Source organism: Ursus maritimus, unplaced genomic scaffold, assembly GCF_017311325.1.
Source record: "Ursus maritimus isolate PB19 unplaced genomic scaffold, ASM1731132v1 scaffold_25, whole genome shotgun sequence".
Lineage (NCBI taxonomy): Eukaryota > Metazoa > Chordata > Mammalia > Carnivora > Ursidae > Ursus > Ursus maritimus.
The window spans coordinates 13,176,459-13,195,322 of record NW_024425008.1 but is presented as its reverse complement, the minus strand read 5'-3'; the positions used below and the strand labels follow the sequence as shown (position 1 = coordinate 13,195,322).

General features: G+C 42.8%; 1 protein-coding gene across 10 annotated transcripts in view; it reads right to left on the bottom strand.

Annotated features, from left to right (window-relative positions):
* FOXN3 (forkhead box N3) overlaps positions 1-18,439 on the bottom strand; it is a 386,468-nt gene extending 368,029 nt beyond the window's left edge. For 9 of the 10 annotated variants that reach the window (XM_040641545.1, XM_040641557.1, XM_040641558.1 and 6 more), the window contains exon 1: positions 16,187-16,337. The gene's annotated coding sequence lies outside the window, so the exon portion shown is untranslated. Of the gene's footprint in view, positions 1-16,186; positions 16,338-17,988 lie in introns of those variants that run through there. The other variant, XM_040641548.1, reaches the window with a different exon arrangement.
* Between the last annotated feature and the right edge of the window lie 425 nt (positions 18,440-18,864).

Here is an 18,864-nt window from a genome sequence, read left to right as displayed (position 1 = left end):
TAATTTAAAAATCATATCAGCCATATAGAAAGTATGCAAGTCTTGCCTCTTCCCTTTGTGACTGAATACTTGGTTTAAGGATAAAAAGGAGCCCTTGCTCAGTAGCTCACTGCCTCAACAGAGGGTTAGCTATCCTACCCAGTCTGCTAGGTCCTGGGCTGTATATCTCAGTAATGTCTTTGGCTAAGACTCAATACCTCCAAAAGAGTAGCTTTAGAAACCTTTCCAAACATATGAAAAAGACAATTCTAAAAAGGTAAGAGAGAAGCTTTAGAATTGGGAAGAAAATGGACACAATTTCCAAGAAGAGTTCTGTGCACCCACCCATCTACCCCCATCAATTTTATTAAAAATGCTGTACTCTGCTCTCATCTGCCAGAAATTCTATGCCCTGTTCCACGAATGAAACAACGTAAGAAGTGAAGGACTTGCTGTCTTGGCTGCTGAGGGAGCCCCATTTACCTGCTGGGTCATCTTCTAAAGTGACCTGCTCTGGGTTCAAGAGCTATTCTCTGACCAGTGCCAGAGCTAAGCCCGAGGAGGTGCTCAGGCAAATAAAACATGGTTGATACCTAATTATAGACTCACCACGTCTTGTATTTTCCAGCCTGACCCTTCCTGGAATTTTGAGGATGCTATTCAGGATACCATTTCCTATTCTTCATCTGCATATTTTAGATGGCTTGATTCAAAACAATGTTTTGAATATAAACAGCCCAACATTTTTCCAAAACACAGGCTTTATTGGCATATAAAGTAATTTGCCACATGCATTGTGCTTGCGTCTGAGCAGGTGGACAATAGATTAGTTAGACTTACTAAGATGTCAGTGTATTTTCCCATCCACAGTGCGGTGCAGTAGAGAAAGAAAACTATGCAATGAAAAGAAAACAAACGAGGATTCCAACAGTTTAACTCAAGTCCATATGTCATTCTCATTTACTAAGACCAATAGCAACAGAAAATAAAAATAGAGAATTGAAAACATTGCGCCTAGCAACAAAGTAATGAGTTCAGCTCAAGCAGAGAGTGCTACTGAGGCCAACAACCCAGGGTCCAGTTCAGCTGAGATTATCTGTGGCCCTAGAGAATATGTAAGAGCTACACTCTGCTTGTTGATTTGCTAACTACTTGCCTGGAAAAAGGCTGGCCTCCTTAAGGCAAGACCTAAAAGCAAAGGAGAAAGAAGTGAAAAGTCCCTCCTAACGGTCTTGAGATTACACCAAGCCTTTATCCTTGCCATCCTACAAATAAACTAGAACCATCACTGTATCAATCACAAAGTCTTTCTCCACTCAAAGCAGTTTGTTTACACCCCCTCACCTGACTGGCTCTGGGGCAGGGTCTTATCTCTTGCCCCTATACCCAGCTGCTCCCAAGTCTCTAGAACCCTGCAGACCTCGACAAATATTTGAAATTTCGAATGAATTTTCGTAACAACCCAGAGGGTGACGAGAGGGCAGATATCAAGACATTTCAGAAGAAACAACTGAGACAGATGAAGATGAACACGCCCCCTGTGGGAACACCACTGTCATGTGCACTACCCCCTCCAAACGTCAGGGTTCAGGGTTTTTTTCCAAATTTTTATTTTGATAAATTTCAAGTCCAAGGAGAAAACGTGAAGGAATAACACAATGAATAAGTTGCCGATTACAACGCTGCACCCCTAAATGCCTTAGCAGTCATCTGCTTAGAACAAGAATGTCCTTCTTTCATTCAGAGGGTTAATTTTTGTGGAGCACACTGGGTGTTCAAAACTGCATGATAGGGGACATTTTCAAACGTTCAGCACAAAATTCACACCCTCAAGGAAGTTAATCTATAGTTGGGGGGTCTAAACTGGATGAACATGAAATAATTCAGGATAATTAAATCCTAACCGTGGTGGCACTGATTCTAAGTGAAAAAGGAGCTCAGAGAAGTGAGAAACAGGTTGGGCCAAAGTTTCGGAAAGGAAATGCATGGCAGAGACAGACTGGCTGTTTATTACACCTGTTCTGCTTCCTCCAAGGCACACATCCAGACCACCTTCCCCAGCAACCCTCCTTGCAGGCAGACGTGGCAATCCTACCAAGGATTAGCTAATAACTGGGAAAGGAAGTGGGATGTGCCATGTGGAGGATGGCCAGCAAAAACCTGTCACTCCGGCATTTCTACAGTCTTTCCTCTTTTGACCAGTGTGATCCAAATAAGCACAATGTCCTTGGGAGCCCCTGGTTGACCATGGCAGAGCCCCAGAATGAAAACTGCCTGCTCCCTCACTCACCACCCGAATGACAGCCATTCTCCAGTCAGGACACCCGCTTTGGATAGGTAAGGAATAAACGTTTATTGTTTTGATTGTTTCATTGAAGCAGCTAGTATTACCTCAACTAATACAAGTTAGGGTTCCAAATAAGTATAGAAGGAGGTAATATTTTGAAAATAATGATGGTGCTTTTTCTCTATCGCTTTATGCACACGTGATCTTCACCCTAGCTGCCCAGAGGCATTCATATGTGCTGGGGCTATTAAAGAAGGACTACAAAGGGAAAGGAGGATGGCAGTTCCTTTTCTGGCACTATGGCAAAAAAGATACCTGTCCAATCCCTGAAACAACTAAAGATGCCAGACAAAATACTTCCTCAAAATAGTCTAAAATGTATGTATGAGCCAACAAGAAAATGAGGCATAGTCAGAGCATAACACTTATATCAGTTTTCACTTTGAAGGCAGTTAACAAACTGGGAGAACTTGAGCTTCTGTTTTTATAATATCATGGAGCACAGGGGACAGCAAATGAATTTGGCAGCACTAACAAAGCCAGGTACCTACCGAGGTACAAAGAAAGTATATGAGGAGGTGCTCTGCTATAGACAGGACTCCAAAAGGCTGGCAGAATTGCCTGTCTCCAAAACTAGTGTTGAGTAGAGAGAAAGTCTGTGCTGCAAATCTGTATGAACTGACTATGTGATGGATCGCCCAAAACTCAAGTTGAAATTTTTAAGTCCTTGCTTTGCAGATCGTTATGATACCACACACCTGGCAGAAACAAATGCAAAATCTAGAGAATTCACCTCAATACAAACCTCAAAGAATTCCCACTGATAAAGTCTCAAAAAAAAAAAAAATTAGGTCACAGTAAAATAAAACAAAACCCACAAATACACACATGCGTAAGGAAACGAGGGATCACGAATAACTAGCAGAGACAAGAGATCATAGAACTGAACCCACGAAGACTTCAAATTTTAAAATCATCAGACACACAATATAAAATAAATGTTTAAATAATGGAAGGAAACAAGTATGTAAGCGGCAAGCAAGATCAAACAGACTGGATAGAAGAAACTGACAAATACCGAAAATAGCTAGACTACAGCACATAAAGATAATATAGAGAGAGACAGAAAACATGAAAAAGAGGTTAAAACATAGAGAAGACAAAGAACAAAAGTCTAATATATACTTAATCTGAAATCCAGAAGTAGAAAAGGACAGAGCAGGACAATACGCTGAGAATCTTTCAGAACTGTTGAAAAAATTCAATCCATAAATTCACAAAACCCGCGAAAACCCCATACAAAATAAATACATAAAAGAGAAATTCACATCTAGATACTTTATGATAAAACTGCAGAATACCAAAGACAAAAGAATATCTAAGAGCAGCCATAAAGTACTATTGAATAAAGTGACAATTAGATTTGGTATTGACTTCTCAGTGGAGGAAACCAGAAAACCACAGAACATCTTTAACGTGTCAACAGAAAAATAACTACAATTGTATACCTAGCAAACACAGATTTTATACCTAGCAAAACTATATTTTTAGAAAACAGAAAAAATAGAACTTTCCAACAAACAATAACTAGAATAGTTTTCCCTCAATTGGTGCTCACTAAATGAAATCTAAGAAGAGAAGTGATCCAGTGGGGGCAGGGCTGGGGGCAGAGGAAGGAATTATAAGCAAAGAAAGTAGTAAATATGTGGGTAAATCTGAAAAAAAAAGTTCTATTTTAAAATGATAACGGTAATGTTTAGCATGTGAAGTCAAAAAAATATAAGATACACCTAAAACACTGAGCAAAAATGGGACCTAATTTGGGGAAGGGGGGGGCAGTGACTAGAGTTAAGTAGCCTAAGATCCTTTAATTGTTTGGGGAAGAAAGGAAAGATATGAATTAGTTTTAGACTTTGATAAGTATACATGCCAAAACTTTCAGAGAACCACTAAAAGAATAATAATAGTGTAAAACTTCTAAACTACTATAGAAAAATATATAAAATAAGAAAGGAAAGCTCCTCAATTCAAAAGAAGGCAAGAAATGAAAGAAAAAGAAACATGGAAGAGGCAGAAGAAATGGAAAGGATAAAATAACATGAAGGAATAAATTAAAATATATCTGTAATTACAATAAATATAAACATTACATATTTCAGTAAAAGATATTTATAGAGCTGCCTAAAAACAATATCCACCTATATGTCACATATAAAAGATACCTCCAAAATACTAGGATACGAAGAGTTTGAAAAAACAAAGGATGGAAAAACAAGTAGCAAAAATTAATAAAGAGGAAGCTGATATGTCCGGAGGTTGTATAGTGTTGTTGCATGAACATCAGACAAAATACGCTTGAAGACAAAAAACATGAGCGTTAAAGTGCATTCCTTCATAATAATAAAAGATTCAATTCTCCAAGATGACAGAAGAATTCTAAATACATACACCAAATAATGTAACTTCAAAATATTCAAGAAAAATGATGAACTACTCTCAGTGAGAAATTTTAATACACTTCTCTCAATTAAAAATAGATCAGTAAAGGGGAGCTTGGGTGGCACAGCGGTTGGGCGTCTGCCTTCGGCTCAGGGCGTGATCCCAGCGTTATGGGATCGAGCCCCACATCGGGCTCCTCTGCTATGAGCCTGCTTCTTCCTCTCCCACTCCCCCTGCTTGTGTTCCCTCTCTCGTTGGCTGTCTCTATCTCTGTCAAATAAATAAATAAAATCTTTAAAAAAAAAAATAGATCAGTAAAGTATCAATAAAAATAGTAAAGATTTAAAAACTAGGTTAACGAGCTCGACTTAATGTTCCATAATGGACATCATGAGGCTGTATTCTATGACAAAAATGCAATTGTTAGAAATCAATAATGAAAAAATAACTTGAAAGATACAAAACACTTTTAAATAATACATAGAACAAAGAAAGTCATGATAAATTTAGAAGTGAATTAGAACTGAACAGTGAAAATTTTACATACTCTAACTCCTGAGATAGCATTAACTCAGTACTTCAACTGAGTCGTACAAGTCATTTAGAGCTTGTATTTTTCTATTAGGAAAGAACTTCAGGGGCACCTGACTGGCTCAGTTGGAAGAGGCTGCAGCTCTTGATCTCAGGGTCGTTGAGTTCGAGCCCCACGTTGGGTGTAAAGATTACTTTAAAATAAAATCTTTAAAAGAAAAAATAGGAGAGAAAACTTCAAAAGCTGCCATCTCAGGAAGTTAAAAAAACAGAGTAATAAACACAAAAGAACAAAAAGAATAAAGATACAAGCAGAAAATAAATAGAGATACTACAGAGAAGATCTACGAAACTAAACGCTTTTGGAAAACACCAGATGAAAGGCAAATAGGAACTTCACAAACAAAGAAACATACATGACCTATCGATAAACTTACGAGAAAATACTCAAACTGATTAATAACCAAAGCAATTTAAATAACAATGAGATTACTTCACGCCTATTATACTGGCAAAAATTTTTAAGTCTGACAATATTAAACGTCTTGAGAACATGAAACAACAGAAAAACATATTCACTATTGGTAGGAGTGTAAATTGGCACAGGCACTTCTGAAACTAATTTGCACTAAGATGCTTATACCCTATGACCAGAAATTCCATCCATACCTAGACAGTTACCATAATGCAGAGGCTTTCCATTTTTTTGTTCCCGTTTATAAGAAACATATTTTAAACCATGAGACAGTACACACACACACACACACACACACACACACACCTCTAATGTTTCCATTTATATGAAAGCAGGCAAAACTAAACTATTATAGTTTGGGGCTAAAAAAAAAAAAAGTATGTGATAAAACGGTAAAGAAAAACAAGGACCAAAACAGAAACAAAACAAAAACAAACCAAAGAGAAACCCCACATATCTACTCGCAACCCAGAAGCTAGAATTTTGCCATTCTTAGCTACAAGGGGGGGGGGGTCTTCGAAATGTGATCATTAGCTGATCCCAGGAAAATCTGCACAGAATGGACACAGGTGGGAAACTAGTAGACTCTGCCACAGGCAGAAATTCCACAGCCTTGAAAGTCAGGCTTTGTCCTGGGACAGGATTTTCTACCATTTACCAGGAATCTGGAGGACCCAACTCAAAGAATCTACCAGAAGACAGTGGAAGACATTACTTTCACCCATCAGGGACAGGAAAGTCCCTGATCGCCCTGCCTTGATGGTGCAAGGAAGAGGTGACATAGGGAAAGTAAGGAAGAATCCACCCCTTTCTGGGTCCAGCTAACTATGGGAAAGAAATAGGAGATGGGGCGCCTGGGTGGCACAGCGGTTAAGCGCCTGCCTTCAGCTCAGGGCGTGATCCTGGCGTTATGGGATCGAGCCGCACATCAGGCTCTTCCGCTATGAGCCTGCTTCTTCCTCTCCCACTCCCCCTGCTTGTGTTCCCTCTCTCGCTGGCTGTCTCTCTGTCGAATAAATAAATAAAATCTTTAAAAAAAAAAAAAATAGGAGAGAAAAAAAGAGGATAAGGGAGTGGCTCCTGGGTGATTCTGCCTCCTGACTGGGTGCCTACACTGGGTGTAGAGGGATGTCATTGTGCCCATCTTCATGCACCATGTGGAGCCCTGAGAAGGGATGGCCTGCACAGCTTTGTCAGCCCGGTGCGACAGCATGCTCAAGCAGAGGGAGTGGTGAGGTGAGGGGCTGGGGTGGGAGGGAGAGGAGGAGGAAGAGGTTGAGCTGAAAGCCATGCACCTGCCTTGAGCTGGCCGTGGCCAGAGGAGGGGACCCCTCGCCAAGACCACCAGACCAGAAGGCTGATGGAGGATGTGGCTAAAACTCAGAGTTTGCTGCTCATGGGAGCTGAGGTGGGACTAAGTCAGCAGGGCGTATCACAGTGAGGTTTAAAAATTAAATAAAATAGAATAAAATAAAAGAGAATGGAGGAGATCAGAGCGCATGGACTGTAGCAAGAATAATACTATCTTTTGTATGGCCCATCCATGTGTACAATGTCCGTAAGTGCTTACTAGGATCTCCTGACAACCTATCTGTATCTTTTTTTAAAAAATGATGTATATATTTGACAGAGAGAGAGAGTGGTGCGGGAGGGGCAGAGGGGCGTGGAGAGAGAGATTCTCAAGCAGACCCGTGCTGAGTGCAGAGCCGGATGTAGGGCTAGATCCCACAACCCTGAAGTCGTGACCTGAGCCAAAACCAAGAGTCAGACGGTTAACCGACTGAGCCACCCAGGCGCCCTGACAATGTGTCTATATCATACTGTGGGTCTTTGAAAACCACTGGATTAGATTACGTGTAATAGGAGTCACAGGCTTCAACTGCTAGTTAAAAACAAGCAGCACCAGTGGGCAAGAGACCCAATCCCCAAGAGCAGAGGTCACCCCACCTACGGAGCCTGAATCTGTTCGTCCTCTGGAGGAAATACGAGGAGCATGCTGGACACTCCTTCCCACACACACACTATCACAGGCAAAGGAGCAGGGACAACATGAGGGAATGGGCATTATTCTCCTAGGAAGACTAAGAGTTACTGTAAGGGACTGTTTGGATTATCTGACTGCACTAAGTTTTAAAATAGGATCAGAAGTTATTATTCTTTTTCCTGATAATCAACGGGTGTGTGCTGGGGAAGAAGTTTCGCTGTAGGAAAAAAATATATAAATTGTATTTTCTCTATACACTGGAGTTGCAGGATGGGCGAAACTGGTGTCTTTCCAACATGAGAATGGAGGAAGAAGGTTGCGGTCAGGGGATCACAGGAACTAGGAACAACACAAACAAACGCAGGGCAGCTGGAAGGAGCAAGGCAAGTTCGGGGACCAGTTCCAGAGGCATTCCCTGAACCCTATGGGGTAAGGCCAGCTCCTGGAAGGTCTTGACAGGCAGAGGAAGACGGACTTGGGAAGGTGAGCCACAGAAAGCCACCACGGGTTCTCAGTAGCTGAGGGACGTAACAACAATAACAACACAACAATACAAATCGCTACGGTAAGTTGCAACTACGTGCCAGGCTCTGTGCCAAGTGCTTCTCAGGGACTCTATGATTAACCTTCACAAAAGTCTGTTCAGGATTTCCACATCACTGAGTCCTCTTTCCATATCACTGGGTCTTAGGTCAAGGTCACACACAGCTCTAAGTGGCAGAGGAGCTTCCAGAGTGTTTCGGGGGGTGACAAGTCTTCAGGAGGACAGAGGAAGGAAAGGGACCGGGAGGAACAGAGCCCCTTCGAGGTGACCTGCGGTCTCCCTGGCGTGACGCACCAGCACTCAAGATGAGGAGATGAATAGAAAGTGAGTTTCCAAGAAAGCAGCAAGCAGCTCTGGTGATAAATGAGATACATGGATGTAAAGCAAGGAGGTGTCCAAGTGTTCCAACCTGGCAAACAGGATAATGGTGGGAACAGAGAAAAACAACAACAAAATGAATGCCCTCGTTGAACATTTCTGCCTGAACGCTCAGACTCAGAACTGGCGCAACTTCTCTTGTTCCCGTTTGTTTGGACTAAAACCCACTCTCCCAGGGTCTTCATTCATTTTGAAGTTCAGAGGATTATTAAAAATGATTATCCTTCTAAAACATCTACGTTTCTGACCCCGTGGAAGGTGCCGAAGAGTAGAGTGGTCGTAGGAGCTGCTGACGTCTCGGCCCCTTCCCTTTCGGGCCCGACGTCCTAATGCTCGCCAACCCAACCTCCGACTGCTGCTAACAGCCTGAACAAGTCCCCAGCAACTCTCTCTGGCTGAAGCGTGTTCTGCCAGCTTGCAAGCAGCAGAGCTCTCGGCTTACATGAGGAAGTCAAAGTGACCCTGCTCTACCCGGTCTGTAGAAACCCACTTGGGGTTCGTAGGACTTAAGGGTAGGGGAGCCCCAAGAAGGAGCTACCAGACAGTCTGCTAATCTGACAAATTAAGCTCCCTGTTTTTTTAATTCAGAAAATAAAGGAGATGTCATTGTATTTGCATCTCTGAGTTTGTCGGACAGCTCCTATGAATTGCAAAAGTGAACGTTGTCTAGGAAATTCGTTTCTGCGGAGGCCACAACAGAAAGACGAAGTGTGATGTTTGGGTAATTCAGGAAAGTCATATCCCTGCAGTAAGAGCCTTTCATTTACCAAGGAGGTGAATGTGCTCGGAGGTAGGCGAAGGAAAATTCAAAAGATGAAGAGGAATTAAGAAAGGGAATCTCTGACAAGGGAACTAAAAAGTCCCTTGCATCCCTACAGGTCAGACATGGGAACACAGAATGTCAAGAAGCAAAACCCTATTTCTTGCCAAAATCACATCAAATATTCCCTACCCCACCCTGCGATTTTTCCCAGGAGGAGATTCCATTTCGAGCATGGAAGGGGAAGTCATCAACCCTGGAACAGAAACAGTTGAACAGTTGTGAGGTAGCCAGTGGGGTGGAAAAAGTGCCTGGAATTTGGGAGTCAGGAGAACTGGCTAGCTACCAATGAGTGTGTGGCCCTAGGAACACAGGGCCTCAGTTCCTTCACCTATAAAATGGGCATTAACGCATATTTATTATTACTTACTGGTAACAGTGGTAGTGGTATATGAATAATTATAAAAATCAATTAAAATCTTGCAGGGGAGGCACCTTTTAATAAAAAAGATTTTATTTATTTGAGAAAGAGATAGAGAGAGAGTGTGCGCAGGAGCAGGGGGAGTGGCAGAGGGAGAGATAAAAGGAGAAGCCGACTCCTCCTCCTGAGCCCGTGCCTGAGACAGGGCTCCATCCCAGGACGCTGAGATCGAGACCTGAGCCCAAGTCAGACGTCCAACCCACTGAGCCACCCAGGCACCCGGGGAAGGTACCTTTTAAAGGAAAGCCTCTTACTAGTGCAATACGATTTTTCTGTTACCCGATATTGCCAAACTTATCCATAGCAACTTATTTCAAGAGACCACTATCAATGCTACATCTAGTCCCATGAAACAGGACTACCTTAATTTAGAGATCTGCATTAACTAGTCATTAAACGGTAACTGTTTTAAAGGCTGCAAAAATGTTCAGTTTGCCGAATCAGAAAATGTCAGGGTGTGAAAAGATAACCTGAGATTATCTGAAATCTAATGTGTTGTGTAATATACTAGAGTCCCCTCTTCAAGGAGAACTTGCTGTTATCCGATTCTTAAGAAAGGTACCCAGCACACACTCCGTGTGACATCTGAAGTCCTACACTAGCAATTTCTGCCAGGTCCCAGTAACTGGACCGCATCCTTGAGTTCAAAAACAAAAGTCCCCAAGAACATTGGAGTTGAAGTGCTCACTCAAGAGGAATCACTGGTCTATTTTCATGAATATGCCTTGGGACAGTTCCCTTGGATTTCTGCGTACACACTCATTCTTCTTTGAAATGCAGTGGGAGGAGGAATAAGATAGCTTTAAACAGCCTACACATGAAAAGCTTTCTTCCACACAATTCAACAAATAAAAGTTAACCACAATCATTTTCTCTCCATCCACTACCACAGCCAACTATTTTGTGCTCATACTAGTTTCATCTTTGTAGAGGAAATATTTTCTTAAAAAAAAAAGGAAAAAGTTCCCCGGGGGCGCGTAGCTGGCTCGGTGGGTAGAGCCTGCGACGCTTGATCTCAGAGGCGTGAGTTCAAGCCCCACCGTGAGTGTGGAGCGTACCTTACAAAAAAGAAAAAAAAGAAAAAGTTCCGGCACAAATTGTTGGAAGACCTGCAACTTCTCCAAACACTGATTATTCTAATTGCCATTGCCAACCCCATGCAGGTAAGGGGAACTGCAAACACAGAGGCGGTAATGGGAGAATGGAGAGAGGGGTCTGTCCTTCCCACGTCTGCAAACTCCCCCACTGCGCATGCTCCCGGAAACGAAGCCGGCAGGACGGCTGTGGCCACCAGACCCACAAGGCACCACACCGTGCCTGAAGGGTCCCCTGATTTCTCCTCACCCCCGTACCCGTGCGCATGAGAACCGAGTGGTCGTGAAAATCCAGAGTGGAACTGAAGGGGATTTCTCTGTCCACCACCCCGAGAAATCTAACACCCGTAGCTCTGCGATGTACGCGAGGAGGACGGAGCCCAACCCCAACGCTGCTATTTCAGTCGATCGCACAAGAGAGGAGATAATGCGAATATATTTGATGGTATTCAAATATCATCTGTGTGTTATCATTTTACTCAACACTCAAAACACGACTGAGTCTGCCAGGCAGATTATATAGCTTGGCAAACTTTCATTTCATGAACGACACTTAATATGAAATAATTTTCACTGACAAATAGAATAACAGTGATAGAACAGGTCCCGAGGTGGCAACGGAATAAATCCACGTATTCCGGAATAATCACAACCAAGTAGTCTCAAATACATCTACGCAATGTTCCCATAGCTTATAGGGAAAGGGGGCCCTGGTTTGGAAGTAACCCCTAACAACACCTTTTTCCTTCCCTATTAGAGACCGGTGCAGGGCGTTGCCGTAGCGCGTGCCTGTTTCCTACTCCCTCCGAGCACAAACGCCCCTTAAACTGTCAAGGCAAAAGTTTTCTCTTCAGCTAAGAGGTTCCAGGGCTCTGCAAGCCATTCCCTTGGGCCTTCTTTAGAGAATATTTTGGACACTTTAAAAGCAGTGATTTTCAGACTGTTTCACATTAGTAGTAGGGTTCTAGGGTGAGCCCCAGGCACAGCCCAGGGGAAGACGTCAGGCTCTGGGCTCCTGGTTCTCGGTTCTCCGCCAAACAGCTCTGTTCCTATTCTGCTCATGTATTAGGGTCTTGCATAAGATTCCATTCGGTGCTAAATATAAAACAAAAATGATGTCTTCAAAAATGTGTGAAAACCATTGCAACAAATCATTCTCTCCCTCAGACACTCTTACCCAACCCCCCAGGGCTGTTTCCTTCAAATGTAGGTTTATGTACGTATTTTCCTTTAAAGAAGCTCGCCCTTGTTTTCTCTTCCAGAATTTGAAACATACACAAATTAAAACAACTGAATGTGTTTATTTACACTATCCAAAAAGTAATCCAGAGTTTTGCACAAGAAATCTCTTCGAGGTTAAGATTTGTTTTTCTCACATGGATTGTACACCGATTTAGCGCTTTCCCCCTCCCCCATCCCCGCCCATTTCTGACTCTCCCCCTACACCAACCTTTTGCCATCAGCAAAGTAGGCATATACCTCACATTCACTCTTTATGAATTTTCTTCTAATAAGCAAAGAAGAGAATGAAGCTGCCTCTCTCCCTTTACCTCTCCATGAAATTGACATTTGATTCGTATTCTGGATTAATCATTAGAAATTTGGCATAGCTATCAAAAAATGCCAGCTTCAGTGAGTATGTGTCTATCCAACAACTGAAAATGAATTAGAGCATTATTGAACGTCTCGTTCATTTGTATTGGTAAAATAAGTTGTACATAGTAGTATAATGACCAATTTTTCTAATCCCAGCGTCAAAAATAAATAAATAGAAATGCCAAAGATTTGGAGTCGCTTTAGAAATTCTGAGCAAACTATTTGACAGACAATGGAGAAGGAAGGCAGATTCTAGAAACCAACAAATCCCATTCATTTCCTTCAGTTTGTAAAAACAAGCAACTGACTTGCTTCCTGCCAATGACCATACTTATAGATAAGAAAGCTCCCTGCAGGAAATCCTTTGCTAAAAGAGAACTGTTGTGCCATTAAACACAACTTTTTCACCAAATCCCAATCAGTTAAAAATCTGCCAACATGGGATCATGAAATATATACGCTGAATCAACCCAACAGGTGAGGGTTATATCGCTGTATTTCTTCTAAAGTCCATACTTCCCACGGCATAGGGGCAGGACATTATATAAACACTAAAATACAGTCAGGATTCTTTCCTCTTTCTCTCTTCCCCCATGCAATTAGCTGATAAAAACAAGGAAAATTTGCTGCTTTTTAAAAAGATCAAAGTGTTAATTAAGATTTAAAACTGACCAATTTCAATTAAGATAAAGCAAGACAATGCTATAAGTCATGATTGGAAGGAAGATATTACTAAATGAATATCAAGAATTTAGAATTTACAGACTCTCACTGACAAGATTAGAGAAATGTTAAGCAACACACTGGCATCATAGTTACAAGCTTCCATGTCGACCGTTCAAGTCAAAACTGAGGAGAGGGCCTCCTTGGTTATTCTTCACTCAGCAAAGTGAAAAGGGGGGGTGGGTCTCCAAGCTTTTCTCCCTTCTTCCCCCTCCTCACTGAAGCCATTACCAAGATATTGAAAACAGGCACAACTTGGACTTTGAAAACTTCTCGATTACCCTAAAAACTAGAGCACTCTTCTCATCTACCAAAGATGAGGAAACTTTTCTAAGTTAATCAAATACTAGCTGCAGTTTGGAAACAGTTTAGCCCTGTTTAGTGGGAGTCTTCCTCTCCCCGCTCAGCTACTGAGAACACCCTCCCCTGTACTTTGCAAAGCACCAGTCAATTTATCCCTGCTTGGGCAGCCTCAGTTCAGGGTTCCAAAATGCCAGTTCTCTGAATTCAATTGCTACAGTTCGACTTTGAACCCTCTTGCAAACAGAGCCTCTTCATTATACCTTCCCCAAGTGATTCTTCAGCCACGGGCAACACTCCACTCTTTACGGCTCTAAAAAGAGCTTCGTTCTAACAGTAGGACCTACAAATCAGTTTGATTCCACAATTAAGTGCTCAAATACTTTCTTCTTCGCCTTTCCTTGCACAACTCAGAGGTAACCAACTGCTAAGTAAGCACGTGTGCTCACCCTCACTTTAAGGTTTTTTTCCCTCACATATTTTTAATAAAACACGGTTATGAAATCCAAGAGACTGCATTTTTGGTTGTTGTTGGAAAATGACCTTGATTTGACAGGCACGGTCTCGGGTTTCAGCAGATGCTGTGGGAAAGCTTACAGAAGCCAACATGTTCTCCAGGCATCTGTGATGACATGCAGGGTTTGTTGTTTTTTTTTTTTAAGTGGTGGTTATGGTAGTGTATGTGTGTGTTGGGGGGGTACTATTCTCGGTTTCCATGACAACCATGTCTCCACTCATCGGTTATTAGATACCATCCACTTCCTGTGTCTAAATTTTCAAGCCAATCAGAAAAGTGTTTGTACATTTAACAACTTCTGAGACAATGCTTCTTTAATTGAAGTGTTTTAAGGCTCAGATGAAGATGTCCATGGGTCTTATATATTTTTTTGTCTTGTAGATACACAATTCCACAATATTTACTAATTTCTATTTCCCTAAGGTGAAGAATGCCCCTTTTCTTGGATGTGAAATGCATTCTCCCCACAATTTCCAATCAGGGTGTGCAAGGTGATTTTGATCATTTGCTCTTCATTACCTTTTTCTTTCACTGTTGCAGACTTAAATTTAGTGCGTGATACATGTTAATGCACAGGACCCTTAAATGATCAAAGTAAAGATCCAGCTAGACATCCATCTGCTGACGGTGCTGTTTAAATATTCGGGTCAAAAACCCCCTAGAAAAAATTATTCTAAGTTGAACAACTTTGCATCGTACAGCTCCTGAGCAGAGATCATGGAGAACGTATTGTAAAGTGATATGTCGGTAAATGTAAGCTAGTAGCTGACGTCTGCAAAGAAATTTGTCACCAAAATGGCCTACTTTATCCGGATAGAAACAACAACGAAAAATTAAACGTAAAGATTCTCTCACACAAATTGCACCCGAAATTAAAAAGCCATCTTGCAGGAATCTGCGCACGAGAAGGCTAATCTGAAAATTACAGCAGGATTTTAAAAGAAGGTTTGGGGTGGCTGTTTTCCTAAGTCTCAATCTAGCTGACCAATCAGTGTGAGAGTTGAAGTGGTTTGTAGTCATCTGTGCAGTCTTCCGCTCTGCACTCTGAGCTGCTCTCCCCTCTAAGGCAGAGCTGGCGATCAATGAAAAACAGGGAACAAAAGGAATATAACAGGATGTCTCCCTCAGCGAAGGAAAAGGATTCCCTTTTTCCTCAATGAGCCAGGAGCACCCTGCCTACGATAGCTCCACATGGGAGCTCCCAGCAGACCTGTCCACAGGAGGTACATTTTACATTTGCAATCATGTGTCCCAACTGCTAGCAAATGTGTCACCTTAAGCACATCCTGTGACAGAGGGCTCCCCGAGCCCAACCGATTGAAACTAATAAATTAAGTAAATTAATAATCCCACAATTAAAAGCTGCCGAGAAAGACTGCCTTTCCCTTCCCCAAATGTCATCCCAGGAGTATAAACAAAGCATGAAAAATAGTCTCTTCAGCCTCCCAGCCAGTAATCACGGTTTTTCTCCTCAAAACAACGCTTCTCCAAAAAGAGAAATATTCTTGCTGCCCTCAAAGGAAACTCTCATCTGTATATGTCATATTAGGATAACCAGTTACAGTCTTGGAAAAGAGGCTGAAACTGCCCACAGATTTGACACTGTTTATAATTGATAGCAAAACAGTTGCGACAGCAATGCTGTAAACTCTGCCCGAGCCAAACTCCACATTTAACACGTTAGTTCCTTGAAAATAAAAGTAACGCCTGGGGAGCCCACAAAAGTAAAGCCCTAGGAAGTAATTAACAGCGTTACATCAATTATTTGATAATTTTTTAAATTATTCATTTGTCTGCTATTTTAAAAGAAAAAATTTTAAACGGCTATTCACAAATTCCTGAGAAACTTTTTTTTTTTTAATGAACTTACTTTTGAGCCAAAACTAATGAAAATATTCAACTTGCTATCCCTGGCTCTTTCCCATTTGGGCTGCATGCTATAAATCAATCTGAAACCAGGTGGAAATACGGGGGCGGACACCTTAAAAAATCAAAGGGTGCCCCAAAATGCAGCAGCCAGAACAGTGAGGGCTTCTCGTGACAATGCTGAGCCAGAGCAGAAGCTCAGGAGGCAGGAAATGAGCCCCATTTTCGTTACCTTCGATCGCCGGCCCCCCCGCTGCTTCTCGCGGCCGCATTGGGGGGCTGCGGCGGCGCTGGACTCGCCGGTGGCCCCGCCGCCGGGTCGCGCCGTCTCCCGGCCGAGCTGCAGCCGAACGCGGCCGGAACCCCGGCTCCAGCCCCGGCGCCCGCCCGGGGTCGGCGGCGCGGCTCCCACCCGGGCCCGGAGCCCCGCTGGGTCCTAGTGCGCGCCGCGCGCCCGCCGGCCCGCGGCCCGCGGCCCGGTCTGCAGCCCGCACGTACGGCAGGCAGCTTGCGAGCCCCGGGAGTCCCCGGCGAAACAGAAAAACCCGTCGGCCCCTTTCAAAACTGGACACCGTGTGTGCGGATGAACGGGCGCTGGGTGTCAAATCCTGGCATAAGATGTTAAAAGAAACACACTGGCTACAACTGAACTCGCTGGAGGCGGATGTTAGTATCTGCAGCCCCAGTGTAAAGCTTAGGGCAGTAACTGGTTTCCGTACGGTTGCCTGGTGCACTTGTGATCCGGTACCTTCACAGACGGTAAAAGACAGTGTGAGGATCCGTAAAGACAGATTTCAAAAATATAAGGCAAAAAAAAAAAAAAAAAGATTGAAAATTGGTGTGTTTATAACAGTATTTTCCACAGTCTTCCAATTTTTTGTTTTCTAACAGGTCCTCCTTGCATTTTGCTTTCTCTTACTTTATCGTATGCTATTTTAAATAACAAAGGCCCATATGGCTAAACACGTAGTCATTTGATTTTCAAAAGACCTCAAAAATTGCATCAAAATATGCACTCATGTATCTCCCAAGAAATCAATGAGAAAGAATTAATGGTGGCATATGGTGTGCCTCATAGAGAAAACTTAATTACAAATTAAAACAAATGTGAAAATTCACAAATTCAGTAAACTGAAAGTAAATTATCGTCCTAGATGTATACACAAATCAGCTTGTGAACAATTAGGAAAATGTAAGTTCTGGGTTTCTCTTTCAACTGCAGAAAGGGTGTTACATGAACCCCTATAACAGATTCCCCTCATCGTCCCCAAAAGGGCTTCCAGGACCTCTTAGCACGTTCATTTAGCTCAGGCCACCTGGAAGGCAACATTTAAACTTGCAAGTGCTCATTTAAGAGGACAATTCTATTAGCCCTTAATTCAAAATAAAAGTGCTTTAGTTTGAAGGGCCTGTTTGAAAAGCTTCAGGACTGAGAGCTTGCTTTCAGTCTTTGATATCACCAAGTTTGAAGGTCACAATTCTGTAAAACTGCTAATAACAATGGTGCTGTGGTTTGACACCAAAAGGAAAATCAAATATGTGTTTTCTAAGTTCTATTTCTGTAGCAGAAAAAGTCCCTTTGAAAATTACTCGTGCCCACCTCTTTCCCGATTATAGCTAAATAAATGTAATGGAAGATTTTTAGTATTAATTAAACATCAAAGACACCTTTTCTGCTGCCTTACGTCCATGCAAAAAACTAGTTGTAATACATTACACTTGTCTATCCTCAAAGTACTTGCACATACATCTCGGGTGATCTTTACCACACCTCTGTGATAAAACAGACATTTAAATCCCCAGTTTTCAAACGAAAGAGTGCAAGTGCCGAAGGATAAAGCGACTTGTCCAAAATCACACAGCTGGTGTGTGGAGGAGCTGGGGTTTCAAGCTCAGTTCCCGACATTTCTCTAACAAGCTCTGCTTTCTCAAGTGTGCCACCTGCCCTCCCAACGATTTCCCCGTTAAGCACTGTGGAAACGGAGGTATCGGAAACCAAAATGCAAGGGGGTTGCTGCAGCCACCCTTTCTTACCTGTATTAGAAGAGCAATTCGCCAGAATGGAAACAAGAGGATAGCTGAAAATATTTTACTCTCTGCTAAATGAGAACGCTGGCTGGTCAGATAGCTGTCCTGCGGCCTGTCCAGGGCACCCGGGCCAAGCAGGCAGATAACTGGAAAACTCTGGGGCTGAGGACTGCTCGCATCACCAAGGCCCCTTTGCTTTTTCTATCAGAGACCGAGATCCGTTCGGCACATGGAGGAGCGAGGTTCTCTCAAGTGAGACTTGGTTTTCTACGTGCAGTCTTGGCACCGAGCGTCCTCGAAAAATCCTAGAACCTCAGGTGTCCTAGGGAGGAGGTGTCCTATTAGTGAGATCGAGGGCGTCCTGGCCCAGAGCTGGTGACAACCGGGTGTGACTTCTCAGCCCTCCCGCACCCATGGGAAAGCCGCAGTTGTGTCTGTGGCAGTCCACTGCCTCCTCCCCTCCGCGGCAAGGAAATGTTACTTCTCAGATGAGGTGTCCCACCCACTTAAATACCAGCAGGTGAGGGCTGGGTGACATTTAGCTGAAAAGACAGAGACGGTTTATTCTTAAAAATTATTCATTCCTTTTCTTGGGCAGCTCGTGAGGAAGAGGCTGGGCATGGCAGCATCGTGGGGAGATGCGGATCCGGATGACCTTCCTGAGAACAACGCGGGAGGATTAATGCAAAACTTACTTACTTACTTGATGAATTAATTTGATCCCTTTGTTGAAAACTGGTCTAAGGAGTTGGTAGCACACCTTTCACGTGGCCTTCAAATGTTGCAAATGCGAGGCTCAGAGTAATCTTAGCCGCAATAGGAGGTTGTGAGAAGCTGAAAAGACGCGCTGGTGGTGAGCAATTCCTCAAAGCTAGAGCGTAC